The sequence below is a fragment of the Heterocephalus glaber genome, unplaced genomic scaffold (assembly GCF_053883595.1).
Source record: "Heterocephalus glaber isolate CG9 unplaced genomic scaffold, H.glaber_assembly_v1.0 deba00001666, whole genome shotgun sequence".
Lineage (NCBI taxonomy): Eukaryota > Metazoa > Chordata > Mammalia > Rodentia > Bathyergidae > Heterocephalus > Heterocephalus glaber.
The window spans coordinates 10,561,364-10,579,613 of NW_028258406.1; the positions used below are offsets into that span (position 1 = coordinate 10,561,364).

The following is an 18,250-nucleotide window of genomic DNA, read 5'->3' on the forward strand; positions in this document are numbered from 1 at the left end:
TGGCAACTAATCCCATGACCCTTTGAAAGCAAACAAAAAGAAGTCAAACAGGCTAGAAATGAGCCATTTATCGCCCAAGCAAGAATATGTCTAATAGTAGAGACCAAAAGCCAAAATCTGTGAAGTCAAGACTAGATGAACACATCCACTGAAAGAACCTGGAAGATAGAACCAAACACAAAACCAACAAAACAACATTAGAATAGATGAAATCTTCAACTCAATTCTCATAGGAATGAGAAACTAAATCTAACAGAGCTGAGTTTGAGTGTAACAGTTAAGCTTGATCATGTCAACTTGATTGACTTTGGGATCCACCCAGGTTACGTTGCACGTCTGAATGTATCTGTTGTGGGTCATGGAAGTATAGCCTTAGGATCTATATCTAGGCACTCACCTCTTCCTCTCTCATACTGTTTCCCTGTTCTGCTTCCTGATCTCCTTGAACTAAGCATCTTTGCTCTACCATTTCATTGTGTCATGATGGTTTTATCTTAGAGCCAGATGACCATGCAATGGATCCCCTGAAACTGTGAGCCTAATTAAACCTCTCTTCATTTATGTTGTGGGTGTCCTTTAAGTTTTAGGTGTCAAATATTTTGTACCAGCAATGAGAAAAATGACTGATAAAGAAAAGTGATACTAAGAGTGAGGTCATTGTTATGACTATGGCAGATTATGTGGTTCAAAAGTCTTTGGAACTCATTTCCAGAAGTAGTTTGGAAAGTTTGGAAACGTGGGAAAGAGAAGCCCTGGAGTGCTGTAAGCAAAGCCTGATGGGTGATTCTGACCAAAACTCAAAAGACCAGAATGTTGATAAGAACGTGTATAGTAAAGGCCAGACTCAGGAAGTTTCAGCTGGAAACAAGGATTTCCTTGGCAATTGGATTAGGAGCCATGTGTGCTTCACCCTTCGGGGTGGGGGTGGGGGGGTCAATTATGTTGTTTCAGTTGTGCAAGTTATATAATGTTGGGTAAAATTGTGGCCTTATGTTTATTTGAATATTATTGTTTAGGGAAATGTATCTGTGTCAAGTTGACAAGGGGTGAAATGTGACAGTTAAGGTGGATTGCCAACTTGATTGACATTGGGATCTGCCCAGGGAATTAATGAAGCACACTTCTAGGTACATCTGGGTTAATCATGGTGTTGAGGTCTATATTTGGATCCTCTCCATTTCCTCTCTGGTGCTGTTTCCCTGCTCTGCTTCCTGGCTGCTGTGAACTATGCATCTTTCCTCCCCATGTCCTTCCACCATGATGATTTTGCCTTCAAGCTAGCCAGCCATGGATTGAATCCCCTGAAACTATGATCCAAATTAAACCTGTCTTCCTTTAAATCCTGGTTCATCTTTAAGCTTTGGGTGTCAGGTATTTTGTACCAGTGATGGAAAAAATAACTAATACACTAAACAATCATAAAGACAGTTTCTGGCATCCAGAAATGGGTTGAAGTCAGAGAGACCACAGCAGAAACAAGAGGAGTAAGGGTGTAGATGTGTATGGGTGCAGGTGGAGTTCTGTAGCTGACCAGTTACTCAGGGGCCTTTGACTCATTCAGTCCCACTATCACTTCCTTAGTAAATGTTCTCAGTTTATCAGGCTGATTTAGGAGCCTGGATAGCACCACTACTATACCCTGAGTATAATTTTATCAAAGCACTTTCCACAGTATACTGTGAAGTTGATTTACTGGCCTGTTTCCACCAAGAGGTTGTAAGTTCCCTACAAGAAGATGCTATATCTTATTTGACATTGTATCTCCAGCATTTAAAATTGTACCTGACATAAGTTTCAAAAAATTGTAATTGAATGAATAAATGCCTGTTTGCATGTAGGAATTAAATGCAGGAAACATGGCCACTGACAAATAGGAGTTAATGCCCTAAAATAAAACTCATGACATTACTTTACTTCTCTTGTAACCTCTTCTCAGCTTTGTAGCATATTATACCATATAATTAAGTGTTTTCAACCACCTATTACAGAAATCTATTGAAAATGGGTGGAACAATGGGGAAAAATTCTTATCTCACATAGCATTATGTCCAATGAAAGTGACTTTGAGGCCCCACACACTTTCTATCTTTTGCTCTAACATCCTCAGTGAGTCAGCTTGTCTTTGAGCCAGATGACCTCATGGTCACAAGATGGCTGCCACATATGCATATATCACCTCTTTCTACAGAATCCTCAACAGGTCCACAACTCCTTGTATCTATTTGGCCAGAATTTTGTCTCAATACAAATCTTTAGAAAGCTGCTGTTAAGAGAAATGAAATCACTGGGATTGTTTCAAAGAAAGTCATGGCTAAGTAGGGGAGGATCACCTAAAATTTAGCAAAGTAGAAAAAGATGTTGGACAGTTAGCCAACAGGACTGTAACAGCATAAATGCTATTTGTAGTCTATCTTTTGCCCCTTTTCTCCAGCCTTCTCCCTACCATTCCTTTCCTCTCAAGTCCTGCATTCCAGCCATACTTGTTGTTCCCTAAGTGTACCATGAAGCTCCTACTCAACTAGATAATTTCTCATCTCTGTACTTTTTCTGTCTTCTCACCTCTGCCTGAAGTGTTCTTCCACTCCAGCTGAAAAACAACTCATACTCGAATTCACCATTGAAGCATCATTTCCTCTGTGAAACCTTTCTTGACCTCACATAGTTAACAATTCTGCTAGTGCTCCTCCTCTGCACCATGACTGCTGTTTCTATTACATCATCACTTATGTTGAAAGATGCTCTTTTTTTTTTTTTTAACTGCTTCTCTTCTATTAAACTAAGAGCCTCTAGTGACCAGGACTGTACCTTATTCTTCTCTGTATCCCCAGCTACCTAGTGCACTGTCATGTATAGGAACTCCACATAGGCTTGACAAATGGAGTAAAACTGAATAAGTGGAACTGAATCTGGCCCTGTGTGAGGTTTCCAGCAGTTTTACTAATGTAAATCTGTCTTCTCTGGAGAAATCTTTGAAAGAACAGTCACTGATTGGTTCAGAGGGAACTATGTTCTGAGCTGTATGTGCTCCACAGATGACTTGGGGTTGGGAAGGACTCTGAGCTGTCCAGAGCCCAGGGTTCCATGGAGTTCTGAATTCCCACTTAGAGAGCTACCATGTCCTTTATTGGGTAAACAGCCATCCAGGCTTCAGCACTAAAAGTCTCATATCCTAGGAAACCACTCAGTCATGCGTAAACCAGGACAGATGTCACTGAACCTCTAGTGGTGCTGGCATGGCTTATCTCCTCTCCACCAGCACAACAGAATGTCACTTAAAAAGAAGAGAACTGGTCCCCACCTAGTTCTTAATGTGTAGGGAAATGAGAAAGGTTGTTTGTTATCATCCTCATTGAAGAAAAACATTAAGATTTCTCACCTGGGATTAAAGGTTTAGAAACTGTGGATAGAGTGAGCAAATTATAGAGACCTTAATGGTTGTCCAGGGAAGAGAGTTACACAACATTAGTTGTTTCTAAGGCAACAACTTCTTAGATTTATGCCAGAGCTTTGGAACCATTTCCCTCTAGAGTAGATGATTATATGCTCATTTATCTCCAAAGAAGCCCTTAAAACCTCTTCTTTCTCAGAAAACCTATTTGGCTATATATTTTTTAAAAAATGGAGTTTAAAATGGAGGGTTACACAGAACATTCTCAAATCCCCAGAGAAATGCTTGTGGAGATTGTTCTACCATCCTAACATTTGGCTACAATTCCACATGGCTTCAGTTTAGCAATTTCATCAGTGCCAAATGACTGTTATTTTTTTTTTCAAATGATTGTTACTTTGAAGGGAAATATGCAAATGGTTATTTATATGTTAAGGTCTCATCAGAGCCATTCTTTTTTTTTTTTTTTGGTACTGGGGATTGAACTCGGGTCCTTGCGCTTGCACAGCAGGCCACAAAAGCACTGAGCTAAATCCCCGGCCCTAGAGCTATTCTTGATAGGAAGTGAGTCTGTGCCACAAAGTAGTTTTGTGCAGTCAGATTCACTGGTGACAATGAACTAGAACTAGAGGTGAACTCTTAAGGCAAGGCTAGTCTCCTTGTGTTATGACCATCCTGGTCACTTCTGATGGACAATGCCCAATAACTTCTTTGTGAGACTACACAATTTAACAGGGGGCTCATCTCAGTCCTCATCTGTAATTTCCCTCTCAACCTGCTACACACTGAGAAAACCACCTCACTGCACTGCCTCAGTCATGGCCTTGTCCAACAGTGTCCTAGCCCAAAATTTACTCTACCTGTTGTTGACTCCAGTTCTGTGAAAAGTCTGGGAATCTGAGACAGAAAAGAATCATATTCCCCATCTTGTAAGAATCCTCAGATTGTAAATATATAAAGACTAAAATATTATGTCTTACTTCGAGTCGCATCACCTTTGCTCATCACCTTTGTTCACATCCCAGGTGTGTCACTTCCAACTTAAGTAGCCTTGGCAATTTGCTTAACCTTTATTTCAGTGAATGAATGAATGAGTGAGTGAATGACATGGAAGTATTTATAGCATGAACTTTATAACATTGTCCTGACGATTAAGTGAATAATAACTTTAAAGTGCTTAGATCATGGTCTGGTATATATATAATACAATTTTAGCTACAATTATTATTTCACTCCCAGTATCTAGAATGGTCTTTAGCACATAGAAAACACTAAAAGATAAGACAAAAAGAAAATCCAATTGGGCCAGGGATTTAGCTCAGTGGTTCCACTATCTGCCTCGCAAGCTCAAGGTCCTGAGTTTGGTTCTGGTACCAAAAAAAAAGGAAAATCCAATTGAACTCAACTTTCCACCCACAAACAAAACATGAGGGTAAGGATAATTCACCAAATGCTATTATTACATATCATCATTCTTAATTGTTTTTTGCATCTTGGTTGGTGTCTTAGTTACTTTTCGCTTATGCTAAGACAAAATACTCAACATCCAAAGTTAAAAGGGAAAGGGGTTATTTAGTTTAAGGTTTGTAGAGGTTTCAGTCCATAATCAACTGGCTCAAAGGCAGAGTGGTACAGGTGATGGTGGGATTAAGGGTGTGTGATTACTAAACTAGTAAACTGATTGGTTTGGCACCACCCTAATCCCTGTAATCTGGATAAGATAACAGGTGCAGAAACACACTGTTAAGGTTCCCTTGTTGCTTTTGCTATCTTGTAACATGAACTGTTTCTCCTCTGTGATGCCCCTCTGCCATGTGCCACCTGCCTTGGAGCTAGCCTATTATGAACTGAAACCTCTACAAACTGTGAGCTAAATAAACCTTTCCCCTTTAACTTTGGGTGCTATGTATTTTGTCTCACCGACAAGAGAAAAGTAACTAAGACACTTGACTAGTTGGAAACATGTCCTTTTTTTCTTGGTTGGATATCTGGCCATGTTCCTCAGAGGCCTTAGAGGAAAAGGAATAGTGAGAGCTCTTGTCTCTTCCCAAGTTCTATTTGCAACATGTCCATTGAATGTTACCACTTTGGAAGTTCAGAGAAGAAAACACACCTCATTAGGAGTTTAGGAAAAGCCTCATAGAGGAGTTGTCATCATAACTGAATCTTCAAGAAATTTCAGTGGAAGTTGACAAGGAACATTTGCTAAAAGAGCAAACAGCACACAGTGCTAGAAAATCATAAAGTACTGTATTTTCAAGAGAAATTGAGCAGTCCATATGGACATGACCTATTTATGAATCCAGAGCTCTGCTTTATTTCCTCACCCGGTTACTACCCATTTATACCCCCAAGGATTACAAAATAGCCAAGTTAACTCCAACATCATGTAAACAAAGAATCTATTTTTCTTTTCTTTCCTGCCCCCATTAACTTTATTGGTACATTTTAGGTATAAAATACAGTTACATGCATCATTGTGATCTTGTACCATCACATGAGTATCTTGGTTCTTATTTTTTTTCCCCTTCCCTTGCCCTCCCTTCACCCCCTCCACCCTTCCCTATTTGCAAAGACCTATTTGTTTCCATTTTTTTCCTTTTCTCATATTTTTTCTTTTCCCTTTTTTCCTTTCCCCTACCCCTCCCAATTCCCCTGCTTCTTTAGACCTTTTCTTCCTGTTACACAATATCAGTTATACATTATTTAAATTACAATATCAAGATCTAGGAGACATTACCACAGATTTTACAGAATTTAAAAGGATATAGAAAGTATATTACAAAAATCTTTTTTGAAATAAATTAAACAACTTCTAAGAGGTACCTTGGAAGACAAATTAATGAAACTAACTCTGGAGGAAATATAAAATTTGAATAGCACCTATTAAAGAAAGTATATTTCTAGCTTGAAAACCTAACTATATGACAACAGCAGGCTCATATACATTCTAACTGATAAATTATATCAAACAATTAAAGCAGAAAAAAGAAGGAACACTTCTCCCCTCATTTTAGGAACTCAACATTGTGCTAATCCTAAAACCGGATAAAGATAATAGAAGAAAAAAGTATGAACACACATAGAAAGTTGTTTAACAAAACAAACTATTAGAAGTCAGATCTGGCAGTAGGTAGAAAGTGGTTTTGTTATAGGGATGGCAGTGTTGGTTCAGCATTGGAAGATCCACCCCCAAAAGTCATCATTTTAACAGAGGAAAAGAAAAAGCCATATGATCCTGTCAGTAATTGGAGAAAAAGTATTGGACTAAATTCTACAGCTGTTCATGGTAAAAGCTATCAGGAGACTAAAAGTAGAACAGAACCTTCTCAACAGATTAAGGGCATGTACTCCATACTTCCAGCAAGAATGCCTTATATGAATGGAGAAGATAAAATGCTTTCTCCTTAAGGTGGGGAACAAGGGCAGATATGCTTACCCTTTATCTATCCATTAAACTTTGAAACCTTGGCCCAACCACAATAGTCTGGCAATAAAATGACACAATTAGGATAGGACTGGCAAGACAGAAGCAAAATCTTTATATGTAGATGAAATGATCATCTACAGAGAAAATACTAAGAAATCTCTAGAAGCCCCTAGAACTTGTACTTGAATTTAGCAGGATTAGAAAACACAAGGTATATATAAAAATTTAGGTCTGTGTATACTTGCTATAAATGAAGAATTGGATATTGAAATTTAAAAGTTATGTAGGAGTACAAAGGACCCAGAAAAGCCAAAAACAAAAACAGTGTTGGAAGAGGTTTAGTACCTAATTTTAAGACTTCTTTTAAAGCTACAGTAATCAAGGCAGTGTTGGTGTAAGGAAAGACATATAGATCACTGGAATAAAACAGAAAATCTAGAAATAGAACCATATGTAAATAGTCCACTGAGTTGAAAGATTATTTAACATTAGCATTTTATAGAATATAAACTCAATTCAAGAGCCAAGGAAGAGATAGTGTCTTCAGAAAATGGCACTAGAACACCTGGTATCTGTATATAAAAAATTAACCTCAACCCTTTTTTTCCATACATGAAAATAACTTGAAGGGACCTATGAACCTAAATAAAAAAGCCTAAAGGTATAAAACTTTAAGAAGAAATTATAAGGGAAAATATTTATGAATTCAGGGTAGGCAAGAACTACCTAGGATACAAAAGACATGATTAATAAATCTAGAGAGGATACAGATAAAAAAATAGAGGATCTGAGGAAAATGATGGAATCCCAACATAGGAAACAAATGGAATCCGTAAAACAGATACAAAGATTTCCAGGAGATTAAAAACTCCATTGAAAGTCTGTGCAGCAGAATGAACCAATGCGAGGATAGAATTTCAGATATAGAAGATAAGATTGCAATTAGTGAGGAGGAAAAGAAAAATTGCTTTAAAATTGTAAGGGAACAAGAGAAATCAACCAGCAGCTACTAGACGATGCAAAGAAGAATAACATAAGACTGATTGGAGTCAATGAAGAAAGAGGAGAGTGCAGATGACATAAAAAAACTGTTCACAGAAGTGATGGCAGAAAACTTCCCAAGGAGGGGAAAAGAACTTGACATACAGATAAGTGAGGCATATAGGACTCCAGCTAGCCTTGATCAAAAAAAATCTACACATAGGCATATAATAGTTAGGATTCCAGAAATCCAACAGAAGAACAAAATTTTACAAGCAGTGAGAGAAAAGAAACAAATCACATATAAAGGAAAGCCCATCAGAATCACAGCAGACTTCTCAATGCAGACCCTCAAGGCAAGAAGAGCTTGGAGTGATGTATTTCAAGCCCTAAAGGAAAAAGCCTCCAACCCAGATTGATGTACCCTGCAAAACTATCTTTCAAAATTGATGGAGAAATAAGATACTTTCATGATAAAGAGCACCTCAGGAACTTCATGAATACCAAACCAGCACTCCAAAAAATTTTAGACAATACCTCAGGAAAAGGCAATTAGGATCACAACCCCAGGAAACCCAGCAGAATGAATCCATTGGGTATGACAAATTCAATGCAAAGGGGGAGAATCCAACAAAAAGAAAAGTCCTGACAAGGCTTTTAAAACTTTGAACTTCATCTCCCTAATGAGTATATAATTCAATCTTATTATTGTACTGATTAGTAGTTTTCTGATTCTAGAATTGCACACCATTCCTTGGGCTATACTGGCTATTTATCATCTTCTTATGTCTACATATTTATTGGGTTGTCTCTTAATGAGCTCTAAGAATTCTTTATATATTCTGCTCATAGGTTATATGCATTGTAAATATGGTCTGTTTAAGGACTATTTTTCATTTTAATGATGTCATTTAAAGTTCTAAATTTTGATGGAATCTTATTTATCAATTTTTTTCTTTTATACAAGAATCTATTTTTCTTTTCCAGTTCATGCCAGAATCTTGTGGTATCATGCCCCAAGTAGTTTTTTGTTTTGTTTTGTTTTGGTACCAGGGATTGAACTTGGGACCTTGGAATTGTGGGGCAGGCAGCAGAACCACTGAGCTAAATTCCTGGCCCTCAACTAAGTAGTTTTTAAAAACCTTAGAGAGTTAGTTTGAATTTGGGATAGAAAGCAGACTTTTCGAGTGACACAACCATACTTCTGTTCTTACACAGAGCACATAGTAGGTATATAAATAACTATCACAAGTGGCTGGCTAGAAGTGGTAAAAGAATCTATAGATGGAAAAATCATTGTAATGCCAGCAAAATAAATAAATAAGGGCCTGCCACTGTATTTGGAAGATAGTACAGTCTTACATGCAAAAATCTTTATGTCTGATGACAGGGCTTACAGATTCTATGGCCATAGGTCAAGATAGAGTTCTTCAAAGAAAGAACAAAAATGTGATCATTAAGGTCATTCACAAGGCAGTTATCCTGCTATGCTGTCACTTAAGTTTCTCCGCATCAGAAGTAATTAATTAAGAAGTGATTTGCAGTCTTCCATATCTCGTGGTGAAACTGTTCTCCCTTGTCCATTGATCACTCAATCATTTGAGTCTTACCACGATTAGATATTAACTGTTCATAGGTACACTGTTATTATATTGGCCTCTAAGTTAGAAAAAAAAATTTATGACCTGAAAATACAGCTCACTCAAAAGCAGTTCTGATTCCAAAGGAAAAATAATCCAGTTTCTTAAAAAAAATGAAATGGCATTAAAATAGAGGGTGGAGAAGGAAGAATGGTTATTATTAAGAATTTTCTAAGAATTAACAATCAAGTGCAATGAGCAGGCTTTTATGGGATTCTGATTTGAACAAATCAGTGCTATTTTTAGACAATCAGGAGCATTTGAACTTGAAATAGATATTAGGTGATATTAAGGAGCTATGACTAATTTTGTTAAGTATGAATGGTACTGTGATTACTGTTTTTTAATCCTTATCTTTTAGAGATACCTACTGAAGCATGTGGAGAATGTCTTTTCTAAGATTTGCTTTAGAAAGCTATAATAACACATAAAGCAATGAAGGGGAATGGCAGAGCAAAAGATGAAACAAATTGGCAAAATGTTGAAATCTGCTTGAAGTTTTGTGTGGTGGGTTCATGGATCTGTTATACTGTTCTCCTTAATCTTGTGTAAGCTTAAAAATTTCCATAATGAAAAGGTTTTTAAATCTTCCCAGGCTCACCCATTAGTCAACTAAATAACACATGCCATTTATACACGGCGTGCAGACAAAGAAATTGCTCTGCTTACTGGGTGAACCAAGCAAGGAGAAGAGGAAAGGGCCCCTGACCACACATTCTGTCCCTATTACCCCAGTTTTGGGGTACATTTTCCCAGCCCACCATTCCCTGAATGTGAATATGATAAATAATAGGCAGGTTTCTATATGTGATTACTTTCACTCTGTAACTTCACAGTTAATAGTCAGATACCTCGTTTGCTTGTCTCAGGCAAGGTCATGAGAACCTGAACAAGGGAACATGTCCCAAAGGAGCTGCAGTCCTTAGCAGAGCTTCAATCTTCTGTCACCTCCTACTCTTGCCCATCACAATGGGACCTGATCCCACACTCCTGTCTTTTTCAAGGCTGTTAAAACAGAAGTAAAGGTGTTCTTTTCTTAGTCCTTGGATTCCTCTCTCAGAGGAGTGACCTGATTATTAGGGGCTGAACACTTTTAATTAAAAAGTCAGAGTTGATGCAGTAAAACTAGTGACTTAAGGCATTCTAATGTCAGCTTGTTCTGATATGTCCAAAGCATCCCCAATTTTTGCATTCCAAAGTAAAACTTAATTGGCACGCAAACCTACACATATTCAGTGCTGCTTTTTCTTAATGCAGCTGATTGTACACAGATGGGAAACTCCAGTTTTTTCTTCATCAGGAAACATTTTAAGAATATATATTTTTGAATTATATATGCAATTTTAGTAATACTGGAGAAAATAAAAAACTAAGCAAAAGCAACACACTACAGTACTATGGTAGAGGTAGAAAATGGAAGAAAAAAAAATTTAATACCTTCCATGTACTAAAAACTTAGTAATGCCAGACAGTTTAAATACATTATCTCTATCCTCAAATCACCATTCAAGCCAGGTAACTTTATTTTGTGGAGAAGTAAATTGTTACTCAGGTAGTTAGTAGCAGGCTTAGAACACCATGGAATTTGGATCTGATTCCGAAGTGTAGACTTTTAACTATTACTCATCAGGATGGGTAGGAGAGCAGATCCAAGGTTTTATAACTGTGTGTATCATATGAGGAAGGGTTTTTTTGGTTAAAAATACTACCTAGGATTAAAAAAAGATAGACTAGATATATACTATACCTCTAACTGGTGATTATTTCTCCCTAGTAGGTTTATTGTATACATTCTTCTCTTTCTTTCCCTGTATTAAGACTTTCATGAACATGTACTGTTTTTATATAAAGAAAAAAAGGGTTATATTTTTTCCTAAACATAAAGAAGATTTAGAAGATAGAGTCTATTTGCAATAATTATCTGTCTTCTATGAAAATGGGAAGCCATCAGCTGACTTAGCAATATGTATTTGCTCAAAGACAAGGCCCAAAGGACTGGAGATAACATCCAGAAGAGCTGTGAGTCCAAGACTTAGAGCAAAAGAGCAACATCCCCATAAGCAGAAAAACAATCAGTCTCAGATCTGCTCAGCTGTTTTCTCCCTCCTGTGAATTCTCATCTTGTGAATTATTCCAGTGCTTGTATATTTATTTTTTAAACACACAACAGAGGAGTTATTCTCTAAGTCTCTATCAGCTGAAGTATTAACAGCTTCCAGCTGAGAAAATATCTTTTAACTTTGCTTACTCCTAATCATTATTTCCTTCCTCCTACAGGAGTTTTAGTATCTTATAAAAGATTCCAATACAAAAGGCCTTATGGATGATTTTTTATAAAGTTACCTGTGGACTCACAGTCTATAATTTGGGTGTAAATCTATTTAGAGATGTTAGTAGTTTGGATTTTCTTTCTAGAAAGAATATATTTGCCCCTAATTCTTTGAGAGCCTAAATATAAAATGTAGCTAAACTAAGAAGTTTAAAGGAATAAAAGGCTTCTTTTAGAATTTTTCTTATTCCTTGAAGTGTCACTCATGCTTTCATTTTCAAAAACAAAAATTCTAGAGATGAAGAACTTTGAACTGAAAACTTCTAATTGTCTAAAACGTTGAGCTGTATTTCAGCATCCGTACAGGAAATTGCCCCTCACTTTAAAAAAAATATGTTCTAAATAGAAATAGCTCATCCCCTGGCCCAGGATTCCTATGTAAAATGGGTCTGACCCCATATTGTGTTTTCTTTTGACAGTTTTACTACCCTATACAAGCCTACACTAGCCTCTTTACTATGCTACAACTTCTTGTTATTGAAAGGAGTTAGGAGTGCATTTCCTTTACAAACCAATTTCCTTTTCTGCAAGACAGAAACACAGCACAGACATTACAAGTGTCTCTTATTCCCCTTCAGAGCACTAAAGGAGAAGTGGCTTGGCGACACCCTAGTAATTCTAGCAGTCAGTAGGTCATAACCCTGGCCCTTATTCTGTCTTTTTCTATCCTGGGGGACTCTTTTTGTTCTCCTATGTACCAATAATCTTTTGCTGTTGTCTCCTTTATTTTCTTATTGTATGTATTATATTTTTAATAAATAAATAATAATGTTCTCTTAAACTAGGTGTGGTAGTACATACCTGCAAATCCAGCACTGTAGAAGGCTGAGGAAGGAAGGTTGCAAATTTGAGCCCAGTCTGGACAACATAAGGACTTAGTGAAACTCTGTCAAGAAAAAAAAACAAAAAACTTTTTTATTAAAGGGCTGGTGAATGTAGTTCAGTGCAAAAGCCCTGGGTTCAATTTCCAGTATAGAATAATAAATTATTTAATTAATACTATTAATTAATTACTCAGAAAAAGAATAAATTCCCCCTCCCTAACCAGCTCTCCCCTGAGGATACTATATTTTTGTAATATGCTCAGAAAAACCTCACTCTAAAAAGGCATTTCTTGAACTGTGGAATTGTATGAATGAGCTAGCCTGAAAGAAGACTCTGCCAAGGCCTGGCCACAGCACGTAAGTGACTGACTAAAGTCAGTGCCAGAATCTTCCAAAAGGAGTAGCAGGAAGCTGTTTTTATGTAGAACAATTTCAGTTTCCTTTTCAGCAAGGTGGTAATTATAAGAGGGGTCTTATCAGGCTACCATTAGAATTAAATGGGATAAAGAATGGAAAGCCCCTAGCACAGAGTAAAAAATCAATACGTTAGCTTGTTAACTCCCTCCTTTGCCTTCCCTTCATTTATTCACCCATTCAATTAATATTCAGTGAGCCAGCTTCTTCCCAGACTTGAATCACTTCCCAGTGGTAATGTGAGTTAGTGCTTCGGGATATGCCTGGTCTCCTCCAGGCTAGTAGGATATGATTTAGTGCCCCTTAGCATAATACACTAATTGGTCCCTGAGTGACCTGAAAGAGTTAATGCATTATTGTAGGATTTAATCTACCACTTCTTGACAAAATGAGTGTTATCATTTTTGTAAGTTCCCTAGAATTCAAGTACACAAATCCCCACCTCCTCACCACACATACACTGCAATGCCTTAAGAGCACGAATACTGGCCAAATAATAGAATTAAGTAGTCCATTTAGAGCTTACTGAGTATTGTTTTTTCTGATCACAAAAGCAACATAGTGAGGAAATCTGAGGTGCATAAATTAAACAAGGCTCAAAGTTTTTATAATTTTACAAACTCCAAAAAATCTCCGGAAACAGTATAAAATTGTTCTATTTTCTCCTACACTTTTAAAATCCTTACATAATACACCAATACATAATCCATACTTTATATACTTTTACATATACTTTATGTATTATGTGTTGCTTTTATAGTTAAAGATGTGTTATGAACATATTTCACAGTCACTGAAACTCCTTAAAATATTTTAACAACAAATTAATACTCCATCCATGATTTGTTTTCCACGATTAGTTTTAGCTGTGAATCTACTTAGGTAATTTTCTCTTTGTTTCTATAAGTAATATTGAGATACACCCCAATATCGCTTCTATAAGCGATATTGAGATACATATATCTTAAGGTATATTACTGTTATTTTTCTTAGAAATAAGTTAGATTCTTTTTTTTTTTTAGTTAGATTCTTATAAGAAAAATTATCAGGTGCAAAAGGAACAAACCTGTTGAAGGCTCTTGAGAAAGAGCCTTGACTGACAAAGTGCTTTGCAAAAGCCAACAGAACCAGGTAGTCCTCTTTTCACCACACTCTGGCTGTGACCAGAGTTTGAGGGCAAAGCCCCAGCTCCCGGGATCACAACAGACCACACTTCCCAAAACGTCAAGTAAGCAGCTGCGCAGTGGTGAAGGGCAGGAAATGGGCTGTAACCAGTGTGGTCACAGCAGGAAGAACAGAGGTTCAACATGTCTTGGAGGGGCTGACAGAACTTCAAGGTTTTATAGAAAAAGGGAACAAAGGCCAGGGTTTGGGGTTAGCTGTGAGGTTTGCATAGCTGCCAAGATAAGTAATCCTGGTCAGGCCATGGTCTGGTTGATCATTGCCTCTGGAATGGTTCTGCAAGTTGTCCTGCAAAAGTCCTCTTGGCTTGAGGGGACAATCTGGTTCCTATTCGGTGACTTATTTTTCCTGCTTAGGGGGGGAGCCTCAGTTCTGTTACAGGGTAACTGCTTCTACTTAGAGAGTGATTTCACCTTAGGACAACCTGAGGCTCTGCTTTTCCTAGAATCCAAGTGGACTGTAGGTTTTAGACAATGACTGGAGACTTACAGGTGCCACTCTAGGGGTCTGGAACAGGACACTGATAGTCCCTGAAAATCTTGAAAATACCTTAGTTACTCTTATCTCGGTGTCCTCAGTTTTGAAGGGAATCAATTCAGGTTAGGTAAATTTGGGGCTAATAAATCTCATTTTACTAATTTTTAAACAGGTATCCCTTAAGTGATGAATATATCTACCTGCAAAGCTGAACAGAGATCTGACCCAAAGTTTTAAGGTAATAAAGGAGACAGGTATAAAATGAGGAAGAGATGCCAAGTTTTCCTATTTTTAGTTACTCATAGGTATCAGCAGTCCTAGCCTTTAAGTCTCAGTTATATGGCCAGCCTTATGTGTTTCCACCAAACAATCTATTTTACTCTGATAAGTAAAACACTAAATTTTATTCTTTTATTTCTATCTGTATGATTACTAATGAGATTGAGCATTTATTCCTGTTTATTAGCCTTTTTTTCTGTCTGTCCTGTGAATTGTAGGTTTATGTTTTTGCCTATTTTATGGAGAAAATAGAGGTTTTATTATCAGTTATATTAACTCATTATATATTAATATCCTCCCACTGTTTTATTTTTAATTTCTGAAATATTTACTCTATTGAAAAGGGCCGCAGACCTCAAGCAAAGCTAAGGTTTTTTCTTGTTAATAAATATATCCCATCAAACAATCAATAATGCATAATCTTCTCATTTGATTTTAAATTTTTATGCTGTTTTTGACATACAATGTTTAATTTTAAATATTAAAATCAATCTTTTCCTTTGCTATTTAGTTCACTGTTTGTATGTTCAGATAGTAATTCCCCACTTGGGACCAGGTAAATATTTACCTAATGTTTTGTCCAGTTTTTTAAAGTGGTTTCACCTTTCATGTTTTGCTTTTGAATTCATCTAGAATTTATTCTGTTGTATAGTAAGCCCGTAAATGGATCTTATTCAAACATAAGTTTTCCAATAGCATTTATGAAAAGCTCATTCCTTTCCATATTAATTTCCTATAAATTAGAATCTATGCTTGTATTGTGTGTTGTTTCTCATTTGTTTGCCAGATCATTGGTTCATCTTGTATTTTGAAGTCTAACAGTTTGGGTCATTGCCTTTTTACCTTCTAAAAAGCCTTGTTTTTCAAAAATATTTGTATCTATTTAAATGGTTTATTCCTTCAGATAAGAAACATTCTTTTACATACAAATTCCTGAACTAGTTGACTTTCCAATATTCTTTCTTCTTTCTTCTTGCTAGTGGTGTTGTTCAAGGTAAGAATGGGCACAGCCTTCAGTGGTAAATTTATTTCCCAGTCTCCACTATAATGATACTGAACAAGTGAGTTCATTTTGGTTAAGGAAGCAGTAGTTGTTTAAATATAACCACAAATTCTTTGGTACTCCTCCCTGCAGAAGGTGAAAGCAACTGCCTTGTTCATTTTGTGCTGCTATAACAAAATATCTGAGACTGGGGAATTATAAAGAACAGAAATTCATTCTTCATTGTGAAGGCGGGAAGGCCAAGGCCAAGCAAGGTACTGATGTTGGGTTTCTGGTGAGAGTCTTCTTGCCACACTATCATAGGGCAGAAGGTAGAAGGGGAAGTCACATACCCTCTTTGATAAGGCCCTAAAACTATTCACTAAGGAGAAACTTTCATGGACTAAGCATCTCTTACAGGCCCCACCTCCTAGTACTATCACACTGACAGTTGTCATGTTGTATGAAGACAACACAGGGACCTTGGAAAGGCCCACGGGGTCAGTAACAGGCTCCTGCAAGCTGCCATCTTGGCAGTGAGTTATCTTAGAAGTAGATCCCTCCAGCCCTAGTCATGCTTTTACATGATTTCAGCTCTGTCAACATTCTAATGAAAATGTTATGAGAGACCCTGAACCAACATGCCTGGCTAAGCCTCTGTGAAATTCTGGACCCATAGAAACTATAAAATATAATTATTTGGGTTTTTATTAACCTATTATATTCCCTTGGGTATTGCTTTATCTCTGATTTTGAGGATCATTTCTTCCTATACAGAAATATAGGCAGAAGGCTTCTGGAGGCTCTTTACTATTTTGGTAAATACAGAAAGATATTGCTGGAATCATCTCCCTCCCCTTTTCTTCTTTAATTCCTTGAATGCAGATGTGATGCCTGAAGTATGGCAGCCATCTTTCCATGATGAGGCTACCACATGAGTATGAAGGCTGGTGCATTACAGATGATAGAGCAGAGATGGATAAAGTTATTGCTGAGCAGCTGAAATAATACCATCCACTAACTGGTAAATATGCTTTAAATCCATCAAATATGTCTCAGTATGTGGGGAAAATGCTTTGCTTGAGCTACTCTCAGCCAGTTAATTTGTTACCACCACCAATTGTCTTGATAACTGACAACCAGATGTTGCTGCATGGTCAGCACAGAGCTAGGTACATAGTGAGTATGTTTAATTAGAGTAATGAATGACCTATGTTAACAGCTCTAATGCAATAAGAAATAAAGTAGACTTCCTTCCAACGCTTAGTTTGTGGAAATAATGGAGGTGAATTAATAAATGACACTAGAATTTAGATTTCCTTGGGGGAAAATGCTTCAGAGTATTTAGCACATGAATGAATATACTCCCTATCACAGCACTTTTTTTATGCTGATGTAGATTAACCAGTGGTCAAATTGCCTGCAATCATGTATTGATCAGAATTCTTTGCCCATAAAACATGAAACAGAGTACAAAATGCTTTATTTTTATTTAAGTTCTTAGATACTATATTTTAAAGCAATTGCAATCTTCTATAATAGAAAAACTATCCTTAAAATATTGTACATTGTACTTATATATGTGATTTGCTCTCGATACTTCCCAGTAAGATCATCCATATATTAATCTTCAAAATACAAAAATATATGTTCTGTTATTTTAACGTAATTCCTATATTTTACAATGTGTATTCTTTTTTACAATAATGCCATTCATACAGTGACCAGAAAAGCTCAAATGTAAAAGCCACAACATCAAGCAACGGTGAGAATGTAAAGCAACCCATATTTTCAAACCAGAGTGTGAATCACCATCATCATATTGGATAACTTTCAAATTTTCTAATGCTAAACATATGTATACTCTTTGGCTCATCAATTCAACTTAAGTACAGCATCAACAATAATAATACGTAAGTTCAGCAAAAGTTATGTACACATTTATAAACCATTGTTTATGAGACAAAAACTTTAAGTAATCCAAATGTTCACCAACAGCAAAAAAGGTAAATGTATTGGGATTTTTTTTCTTCCAGTGACAAAATACTAGACCAATGAGAATGAATAGACTCATGCTACAGCAACAACACTGATGGCTTTCATAACTATAGTGCTTAGTAAGAGAAGTGAGATATAAAAAGATACACACTATATGGTTTCATTTATTTAAAGTGTGTTAGTTACTTTTCTCTCCTTGCTGAGACAAAATACACAATGTACAAAGTTGGCTTACAGTTAATAGAGGTTTTAGTCCATAACTTGTTTTAGTCCAAAACATGGTGGCAGAGGGGCAACAGTTCACAGGGGCAACAGTTCACAGTGGC

At 36.7% G+C, this 18,250-nt stretch overlaps 1 long non-coding RNA gene across 1 annotated transcript in view; it reads right to left on the minus strand.

Moving 5' to 3' along the window:
- The window catches only part of LOC101706591 (uncharacterized), a 75,473-nt gene extending 60,535 nt beyond the window's left edge, over nucleotides 1-14,938 (minus strand). Inside the window, exons 1-3 of the long non-coding RNA XR_015445833.1 lie at nucleotides 14,073-14,938; nucleotides 12,570-12,654; nucleotides 10,291-10,444 (exon numbers count right to left, since the gene is read on the minus strand). This is a non-coding gene — a long non-coding RNA (uncharacterized LOC101706591). The remainder of the gene's footprint in view (nucleotides 1-10,290; nucleotides 10,445-12,569; nucleotides 12,655-14,072) is intronic.
- Between the last annotated feature and the right edge of the window lie 3,312 nt (nucleotides 14,939-18,250).